General features: G+C 36.5%; 1 long non-coding RNA gene across 1 annotated transcript; it reads left to right on the top strand.

Annotated features, from left to right (window-relative positions):
- The first annotated feature begins 596 nt into the window (after positions 1-596).
- On the top strand, positions 597-10743 carry LOC140946377 (uncharacterized). The gene is made up of 3 exons (XR_012166843.1): positions 597-654; positions 7332-7689; positions 10606-10743. It is a non-coding gene; the product is annotated as an uncharacterized lncRNA (long non-coding RNA).
- The last annotated feature ends 477 nt before the right edge of the window (positions 10744-11220 follow it).

The raw sequence follows: 11220 nt of genomic DNA, 5'->3' as shown, positions 1-11220 counted from the left end.
TAAACTTCCTTGATATTGTTATAAGACTCGCTAAACAAGGCGAGAAGGATGGAAAAACAGAAAACGCAAACAGAAAACGCAAACTGACATTTAAGCTGATTCTAAACAAAAACACAATTAGACTGTAAAAGGCTTTAAATCCGACTTCCCCTTTTTTCCACAGAATTGCCCTGTAATTCTTTTTCCGCGGCAGTGGCCACAACTGCAGGTTTCGTAAGGTTTATTTAAGTACTCTATCTCTAAACGGTGGAGTAATCGCACAAAATTTTTTTTTTATTAAAGCTAATTATATGTATTTAGTTCGTGGCAAGAACGGATTTTGCTTGAAGTAAGATGTCTATTCATCACCCAGTTGACTTGTAACTAAGCCCTCATTTGCAGAATAAAAATACCGCACACAACTATAGTAGGTTCGAAAGTATGTAACCACTGTCATAACTGTTTTTAACATTTTTGTGCGAGAATACAAACAGCCAACAGCTGCAAGTATTTAGGTAACGTTAGGTCATGCGCGGCTTTTTGCCAACGGGCTGCTCCGCGTCCTGATTGGTCACTTGGGTGTTAAAAAGCAGGATGGCACGCTTCTTACTGCGTCCACGCTTACCGTGTTGCGGAGTTCCATTGCTTTTTTGTCACGCGTTTTCGGGGAAAACTGTGAGTGTGGATTCCTTTAACTGACTCATGATTACAATAATCTCCATAATGATTTTCGTTTTATAAACTTCCATGCCGGGGCCACACCTTACATCATGCTGGGAATTCATATTTTTACAAAGTTTTTAAAAAACTTTACTAGTACTAGTAAAAAAAGTTTTTGCAAAATTCTTTAACAGTGAAAAATATTTTTTCTTTGATTTTCTCAATATTACTGTATACTAATAAATGGAAAAATGGGCAAAAAAGAAATGACTTTTCGCGAAATTCATTTCATGGTATATAAGTAAATTATACTAATAAATTGTGGAATGGGCGAAAAAGGCTTGACCTTTTAGCGAGATTTTCATTTACTAGTATATAAATTATATTTACCCATAAATGGTAAAACGGGCCAAAAGGGCATGAATTTTTAGCGAGATTTTCATTTACTAGTATCTTCACACTATTTACTAGTAAATGGTGGAATGGGCGAAAAAGGCATGACCTTTTGGGGAAATTCTCATTTACTAGTATCTTGACACTATTTCCTAGTAAATTCTGAAACGGGCGAAAAAGTCGTGACTTTTTAGCGAGATTCTCATTTACTAGTATCGTGATACTAATTACTAGTAAATTGTGGAATGGGCAGAGGGTTTGACCTTTCAGCTAGATTTTCGTTCACTAGTGTCTGACACACTATTTACTAGTAAATTGTAAAACGGGCGAAAAAGTCGTGACTTTTTAGCGAGATTCTCATTTACTAGTATCGTGATACTAATTACTAGTAAATTGTGGAATGGGCAGAGGGTTTGACCTTTCAGCTAGATTTTCGTTCACTAGTGTCTGACACACTATTTACTAGTAAATTGTAAAACGGGCGAAAAAGTCGTGACTTTTTAGCGAGATTCTCATTTACTAGTATCGTGATACTAATTACTAGTAAATTGTGGAATGGGCAGAGGGTTTGACCTTTCAGCTAGATTTTCGTTCACTAGTGTCTGACACACTATTTACTAGTAAATTGTAAAACGGGCGAAAAAGTCGTGACTTTTTAGCGAGATTCTCATTTACTAGTATCGTGATACTAATTACTAGTAAATTGTGGAATGGGCAGAGGGTTTGACCTTTCAGCTAGATTTTCGTTCACTAGTGTCTGACACACTATTTACTAGTAAATTGTAAAACGGGCGAAAAAGTCGTGACTTTTTAGCGAGATTCTCATTTACTAGTATCTTGACACTATTTACTAGTAAATGGTGGAACGGGCGAAAAAGGCTTGACTTGTTAGCGAGATTTTCATTTACTAGTACCTTGACACTATTTACTAGTAAATTTTGGAACGGGCGAAAAAGTCGTGACTTTTTAGCGAGATTCTCATTTCCCGTAGCAAAAACCTGTGTGACTTCTGAACGCTAGCGAGATTTATGAACTCTAAATGGAACAAGGCGACTACGTTTATTCCCACGCCCAGAAAAGACAATGGAATTACGAAACGTTCTACAATTTATCAGATATAGACTCTAATAAAAATATAGCTTTACTCGATGTCTCTAGAAGACCCCGGGAGACAATTGATTACATTTATGGACCAGCAAAGTAAGATTCACGTTTACCCAAACATCAGTAACAGCTTTGTTCCTGGTTGCATTCGTTGCCCCGTTATATTTAAAAGTTCTTAATGATTACATGGGTGCAGGGTATTTGCCTTATAATTGTTCTGATCTCTTGTTGTTCATATCTAGTCAGTGTTGTTGGTTGTGGAATTCGAAACGGAAGAATGGGGATGAGCGCATTTTGTGAAGCCTATATTTAACCTCTTTCATGGCCATTCAAAGTTGTCTGGTGTTTCCAAAAGGTGGGTGTTGTTACAGGGTAACGTTTATGGGAAATAACGCAATTTCAAAAGAGGTCAATTAACGTCTCTTTACATTTCTTTAAATCCCGTTCTCTAATGCACCAAAAAAACCAGCCTCCTTTAATTTTTCTTACCTGCACAGAAATGGACTAGGCCGGGGAAGGGGAAATGTGGAAGCGAACAGCGTGACTGAGAAAAAACACAGCTTTTCTTCTGGGTAGACTAGAGATCCCGCCCACCGGAATAACAACAACAACGACAACAACAAACCAACCAACCTTTTTATTTTGCCAACTTAAAACTTACAAGAACAGCTTAAATTAAAAGAGATCAGGCAAAAAAGTACTCAGAATAGCAAATAGAACTAAACGAGCTGAGTAGTTACAATAATTAAATTACCTTGTATAGGGCTGCAACACACGAAAGATAGAGACTCAGAGGAAAAATATTATAAATTTAGGAGGAAGTAAAGGGTACGTGCGGCCAAAACCGGGGTTTCACAATCACACAGGAAGAACAAATTACCAATTGAAACTTCCACTAAGTACCTCCTGTTAAGTGAGACAAAAGAACAGTAGAAAGTGGCTTTCTTTCTCTCCTGCTTTCGAACTGTTTTGTCCGTTCCTTTTCTGTCTAAAATGCCTTTTCCTTTCATTATTATACGTTATTTAAATACTAATAAATGCATTTTCTCGCTAAAAAGTCATTTCTTTTTGCCCGTTTTTCCATTTATTGCCCACGAGGCAACCGAGCTAAGAAGCGAGGTTGAATCGGCGGCAGATTTATAATCCCGCACGATGTAGGCAAAACCTCTCAAATTCTGCGTAACCCTCTAAAATTTGCATTTTTGACCATATTTGGGTGAAAGTTAAACCCCAAATTTGGTTAGTGACGTCATGGTCTTGTATTTACAACGCGTGGTCCGAAAATTGGGTGATTCAGTGTGCAGCTGTTCGTTGTCTGTTCAAGAGGCCCTAACAGGTGAGCAAGCTTTAATACGATTTCTCGTTTGAAAGGGCTATTAGTGCTCTGGTCTGCTTTATAAATTGCGTTTAAAACAGCAGCTGATCAAGGAATAGGGTTTTACGCTAAAATTTTTGTCAGAACCAGCTTGTTCTTTGCAGCTCCATTTATAAGGAGGCAGCGTGTTCGCTTCTCGACTCAGAACCAGGGTCTTCCGTGTTCTCTTTTCCTTTGTGAACTGAATTTTAAGCGGTAGTTGATCAAGGCAATAGGGTTATATTCTCAAAACTTATATCAGAACCAGCGTGTTCTTCGCAGGTCGATTTACATTGAGCCAAACTTCACCTCCCGTGAGGAATGCAACGTATTTGCGGATTTTTTTTTGGAATTTTATTCATGTCTTTAGCTTTTGTCAACCAGCATGTTTTTTTGCAGCTCGATTTACACTGAGACAGCCCAAAACTACCGTGAGGAATACAACGAACTTGCGAACCTTTTGTTTTGAAGACTATCATAATTATGCCTGTCAAGAGAATCTTTGTCCTGTGACACTCGCTCATTAGATCTTTGTATTTTATTCAAGTTCATATTTTTATACCTCTGATACATTCCGCCCCATTCTTGCGCTTTTCACACAGTTTACTTTACACCAATTTTTTCTTATGTATATTACTACACGAAATATATATTTTTTTATCCCCGATGACGCTGTTGCTCGGAATTTAATTATTATTTTTAATTTCAGAAGTCAAAGGCCTTATTTGAACTATTTTTTTCTTTCTTACGTTTATAGTTTTGATACAATGGAATTTTCCATGAAACATAAGTGCTAACCTTCTCATGATTTACCGATATAGCTTCAGGCTATGTTGTTGTTGTTTAATGAAAGTGAAAGCCTAGAGTGTGCCGAAGTTGTTGTTTTGAAGTTGGGTGCATTCCTTTTCTATAGCGGAATCCATTTTAAACCTCTAAAATTATGAAAAAAAATAAATAAATAAAAAAAAATATATATATATATATATATATATATACACATCGCGAAGATTTGAATAGGCACATTCCACAAAAGATAAACGAATTCGCCTTGTTGGCATTTGCCGGAAGGTACCCCTAGTTAGTATATTTTATTTAACTACTAATAAATGCATTGTCTCGCTAAAAAGTCATTTCTTTTTTGTCCGTTTTTCCATTTGTTCGTATATTTTATTTAAATACTAATAAATGCATTTTCTCGCTAAAAAGTCATTTCTTTTTTGCCGGTTTTTTCCATATATTAGTATATATTATTTAAATACTAATAAATGCATTTTCTCGCTAAAAAGTCATTTCTTTTTTGCCGGTTTTTTCCATATATTAGTACATATTATTTAAATACTAATAAATGCATTTTCTCGCTAAAAAGTCATTTCTTTTTTGCCGGTTTTTTCCATATATTAGTATATATTATTTAAATGCTAATAAATGCATTTTCTTACTAAAAAGTCATTTCGTTTTTGCCGGTTTGTCCATTTATTTAGTATACATTATGTAATTTATTGAATTAGTCTCTTTAACTTTCACTGGTAAAGTTTTTTGCTAAAAATATATTTACTAGTACTAGTAAAGTTTTTTGAAAACTTTGCAAACATCTGATGACCCCACGAAAGATAGAGACTCTGAGGAAAAATATTATAAATTTAGGAGGAAGTAAAGGGTACGTGCGGCCAAAACCGGGGTTTCACAATCACACAGGAAGAACAAATTACCAATTGAAACTTCCACTAAGTACCTCCTGTTAAGTGAGACAAAAGAACAGTAGAAAGTGGCTTTCTTTCTCTCCTGCTTTCGAACTGTTTTGTCCGTTCCTTTTCTGTCTAAAATGCCTTTTCCTTTCATTATTATACATTATTTAAATACTAATAAATGCATTTTCTGGCTAAAAAATCATTTCTTTTTGCCCGTTTTTCCATTTATTGCTGACGAGGCAACCGAGCTAAGAAGCGAGGTTGCCTCGGCGGCAGATTTATAATCCCGCACGATGTAGGCAAAACCTCTCAAATTCTGCGTAACCCTCTAAAATTTGCATTTTTGACCATATTTGGGTGTAAGAACCCAAATTTGGGTAGTGACGTCATGGTCTTGTATTTACAACGCGTGGTCCGAAAATTGGGTGATTCAGTGTGCAGCTGTTCGTTGTCTGTTCAAGAGGCCCCAACAGGTGAGCAAGCTTTAATACGATTTCTCGTTTGAAAGGGCTATTAGTGCTCTGGTCTGCTTTATAAATTGCGTTTAAAACAGCAGCTGATCAAGGAATAGGGTTTTACGCTAAAATTTTTGTCAGAACCAGCTTGTTCTTTGCAGCTCCATTTATAAGGAGGCAGCGTGTTCGCTTCTCGACTCAGAACCAGGGTCTTCCGTGTTCTCTTTTCCTTTGTGAATTGAATTTTAAGCGGTAGTTGATCAAGGCAATAGGGTTATATTCTCAAAACTTATATCAGAACCAGCGTGTTCTTCGCAGGTCGATTTGCATTGAGCCAAACTTCACCTCCCGTGAGGAATGCAACGTATTTGCGGATTTTTTTTGGGAATTTATTCATGTCTTTAGCTTTTGTCAACCAGCATGTTTTTTTGCAGCTCGATTTACATTGAGACAGCCCAAAACTACCGTGAGGAATACAACGAACTTGCGAACCTTTTGTTTTGAAGACTATCATAATTATGCCTGTCAAGAGAATCTTTGTCCTGTGACACTCGCTCATTAGATCTTTGTATTTTATTCAAGTTCATATTTTTATACCTCTGATACATTCCGCCCCATTCTTGCGCTTTTCACACAGTTTACTTTACACCAATTTTTTCTTGTGTATATTACTACACGAAATATATTTTTTTTATCCCCGATGACGCTCTGTTCGGAATTTAATTATTATTTTTAATTTCAGCAGTCAAAGGCCTTATTTGAACTATATTTTTCTTTCTAACGTTTATAGTTTTGATACAATGGAATTTTCCATGAAACATAAGTGCTAACTTGCTCATGATTTACCAACAAAGCTTCAGGCTATGTTGTTATTGTTTAATAAAAGTGAAAGCCTAGAGTGTGCCAAAGTTGTTGTTTTGAAGTTGGATGCCATCCTTTTCTATAGCGGAATCCATTTTAAACCTCTAAAATTATGAAAAAAAAAAATATATATATATATATACATATCGCGAAGATCTGAATAGGCACTTACCACAAAAGATAAACGAATTCGCCTCGTTGGCACTTGTCGGAAGGTATCCCTAGTTAGTATATTTTATTTAACTACTAATAAATGCATTGTCTCGCTAAAAAGTCATTTCTTTTTTGTCCGTTTTTCCATTTGTTCGTATATTTTATTTAAATACTAATAAATGCATTTTCTCGCTAAAAAGTCATTTCTTTTTTTGCCTGTTTTTACCATTTATTAGTATATATTATTTAAATACTAATAAATGCATTTTCTCGCTAAAAAGTCATTTCGTTTTTGCCGGTTTGTCCATTTATTTAGTATACATTATGTAATTTATTGAATTAGTCTCTTTAACTTTCACTGGTAAAGTTTTTTGCTAAAAATATATTTACTAGTACTAGTAAAGTTTTTTGAAAACTTTGCAAACATCTGATGACCCCATCATGCTCTATCTATTTCGTGTTACGCTTCATTCGCAAATTTTAAGTTTGAGCTTATAAGAAATGATATGCAAATTTACTAAGTAGTCCAATGGCGTTTTAGCTCGGGCTGAGGTTAGCTCTCCCTGATCGGAGTCTTCCAATAACTGGTTTTCTCCAAAATAAAATGCTTGAAAAACGCATTACCCAAATCATGCCGCATTCTCTTCGGTGTCTAGCCTAAACTGTTGAATTAAACATTTTCAGAGGATGCACCAACGTAAAAAGCTTCGTCTTCGCGACTGGCTCAAAGAGATGATCGATGCGGGCTTGTATGGCTTAAAATGGGAAGGAGACCCGAGGAAGCGAACCTTTCGAATCCCTTGGAAACACGGCTCTCGGCATGGCTGGTCTGAAAAAGATGATGCCGCTCTATTTAGAGCCTGGGCCACATATACAGGAAAATACAAAGAAGGAAGGGACCTCCCTGATCCTCGAAAGTGGAAGACAAATTTTAGATGTGCTTTGAATGCCTTACCAGATATTAAGGAGATTCGCGAAGAGAGTTGTCCCCGTGGAAAGGATGCTTACACAATTTACAAAATGCGGCCAGTTCGAGGAAGAGGTAAGGGATTTGGAACCCAAAGATGCTACCGGAATGCGATAACTGTTAAGTTTATAATAGCTCACTGTTAGCAACGTAATGATATTATAGTTAGAGGAAGATGTTAGCGTTTTCCATTCTCTGTCTCCATGTTTCTTTCGGCCCATAGGTGGTTTCTGATGCAATCTCGGGAGACACAAATAACAATGGTGAAATGAACAAATGCTGATGGACAAACGATCTTTTGTTTACCGTCCACCAGCATGCGCGGCGATGACGTAACGTGAAAAAAACCACCTATACAAACAAAGCATGTCTTGTTTGCAAATAGTTGCCAACGAACTCAGAGCTAAAGCTAATAAAAAAACGACCAGGGAAATTCGTAAAGAGTGGACCCAGCGTGGTATGGTGCGCATTCAGGGAAAGCATAGAGCGTGACTCAATAACGTCCTTCGTAAATCAATATCATGCGTGCACGTACTTTCCGGTAGTTGTCTTTGTTATGCTGTACCAGGTATGTGCAGCTTAATAGTTTTTAATTTGTGGATGGAACAATAAAATGTCACCATTCAAATGTGCACGTGTTTTTAGTATTTTTATAACGTCTAAAAAACGGCTCTATGTTTTTGGTCGATGTGAAATCCTTACAACCATTTTTCCGTTCTAAGTAATGTGAGTCGTACTCTCCCGTGCGTGCTGATGAAGTGATGGATGGGGTATAAAATTTTTCAATCTGTCGAAGAAATGAATCATAATCGATAGTAAACTCATACAGAAAATTACAAATAGCAGTTATTTCGGGATGTTAGAGTTTTGGTCAATTATTAGAACGAAAGAAAATCAAAAAAAATTTACTTAATTAATTTATGGGCATGACACCAAGGGGCACGCAGGACTGTCCAAGGCTTATCTCTCTTACAACAGAAAGGACGATTTGAACCAGACAGAAAATAACCTCAGTCACGTCAGTTTTACATCCTTTCCATAATACAAAATGTTTGAAACAAGAGTGGATGTTTCCATTTTTTGCACAAACGATGACCTTGAACCAGCAACCGTCTTAGAATTATCATGGAATTAATTCCCTCATGGAACGTGCCGTGCGGTCAGCATGTATTTCGCTTTCATAAAAATAAAAATCCATGCCGGCACGCGTCATTCGATGAATAAGAATTGTCTAAATATCGTCTAAGGGGTCTTTTTTCTGCTTGAACACGTTAACTAGAGGTACAATACACTTGTTTTCGGGTTGACCATTTCCCTTTCTCCACAAAAACGCAACCCCTCAAGGAAAGAAAAGGCTGGATAAGATTGGTTATTAGGTATTTATGAAATGAAAAGTTTTTCTTTTCAAAAAAAGGTTGGGAACAAGAATGATTAGATGATCGTTTAATGAATGATCTTTGCGGTTGGAGATTCCACGTAGTTAACATAACATGCTACAGTACACACCTGTGAGTAAGAAACAGCATTTTCCCAAGTTAGGCTAAACAGGTTTTTACATGGTACTGAATTAGTACAAATTTAGGCTATCTAGGTAAATAGGTTCTTCAGGGTTTTTTTCTAAAAAAAAAATACAAGTACTAAAAGCTAATATTGATTTAGTGGTATTCAGCTTATTCTTTATATAAAATTTGCAAACCATAATACTGACATAGCAGTTGGAGTGATAAGGCGCGTATGTCTCCAAAGAGTACCCTGGATATCTTATCTTATCTTATTTGCTTAAGTGTACAGAATTCTTAGTTATGGATTTTAGAAAATATGAACCTGTTTCAAATTTAAGCCTAAACAGGTTGCATAGAGTGGGCCTAACTGGCAAATTTTAGCCTAACTTACTCGCGAGATTTACTGTATGATGGTGTCCAAGATAGTTCTATCCTTATAATCTAGACTGTATACCCTAAAGTTTGTCTGACCATTCAAATAAAGGCTAACCCGGTTTTGTGCAGTACATTTCTGTATATGTGATGCTGTTTATAACGCTGCACAGTCGGTGAATGTCAGTTTTGAGTCACTGTGAATGAAATTCTGGAGTGAGTTAAACCTAATGAGAGGTACTTTCCTCTGGTGATGTTTATCATGATGCTGTACAGGCTAAGTTAGTTCTGACTTTTAAATCTGTGCATGAAATCGTATCGTGTAAAGCTGTTGAATAGTGCTCTCCTGTGGTGCTGTCTGTTATGTTGTACAGGATGGTTCTAATTTTGTGTCTGTAAGTGAAATCCTAAGGTGTCAACTTTGAAATTAAATCTGAACCATACTTTCCTTTGGTACAGTTTCGTTTTACCAGAGAGTTCGAGCATTTAAGCCATGCGAGTAAACCTTTAACTAAAACAATTCAAATGAAAGCTACTGGCCATTATACTCCTGTGGTGCTTTTTATGATCTGTACACGCCGGATGGTTTCAACTTTTGAGTCTGGGAATGAAATCCAACAGTATGACAATTCAAATGAAAGCTTCTGAGCAGCACTTTCCTGTGGTACCATTTATTACGCTGTACTTGGTGGTTCTAACTTTTAAGTCTGTGGATGAAATCTCAAAGTATGACTCTATGAAAGATACCTAACAGTACTGTACTGTGACACTATTCACGCTGTATACGCCTTAAAAGGTGGTCCCAACTGAGTCTGTGGATAAAATCTAAAGCGGGACAGTTCAAATCAGTAAATGCTTGTGAGCAATACCTTCCTATGGTCTGTGTGCTTTTAACTTTTGAGTGATTTGAGTCAGAATGGGTAAAATTCTAGTGTGACTATTCAATTGAAAGCTACTAAACAATAATTTCTTGTGGCGCCTTCAAAGCGGTTCTTGAAACATCCACTGGTTTAACGTGCAGCATCATTATCCATAATTAATATTCTAAAAGTTGGATAAGATTGATAACTAGGTATTGTTGGTGTTGACAATTGAGTTCGCTTATTATCATTTTTAGATCGTTTAAGGTTGCAGCATGATCTCAAGGGGAGTGAGCCTCGTCACCCCTCAAGATTCACAGGATCTCATCTGTCTTTTACCTTTCCTCCTCAAGTAAGTTTGCATGATTTATTATTTATCCAGTTGCTGTTTTCGGTTAAATTGTCATGGGCAAAATTCAATCCTTATGACTGATATATATTTCTTTCACTTTTATTTCCCATCATACAAAAGACATTTTCGTTAAACTACAACTTATATAATTAATTATTTGCTCAAGAGTGTCTTCATTTCTCTTTCTTTCTTTCTTTCTTTTGTTTGGGCGTTCATGCTGGTCCTAAGGCGCGTCAGCTACTTCAATCCTGTTGTAGCCCCTTCATACACGCAATACGGACCTACATTGTGCCAACGACTATGTTATTGTTAGGGTTCAGAGGCTCAACAGTACCTTCATATTCTGAACCACTACTTTCGGAAAAACAATGTTGTGGCCTTAGTTCAAAATTTAACAACCTATTAAAAATGGTTTCATCACACACAACATTTTTTTTTCTTGTCTAAACCACTGAGAAAATTGGCTAAAGCTACAAAAAGCCACATGGACATTATATGCAAATTAACGAAACGAACAAAC

The sequence above is a fragment of the Porites lutea genome, chromosome 8 (assembly GCF_958299795.1).
Source record: "Porites lutea chromosome 8, jaPorLute2.1, whole genome shotgun sequence".
In the NCBI taxonomy this organism is placed as follows: Eukaryota; Metazoa; Cnidaria; class Anthozoa; order Scleractinia; family Poritidae; genus Porites; species Porites lutea.
Note: the sequence above shows the minus strand (reverse complement) of the source record. Positions and strands in the feature narration are given on the sequence as shown.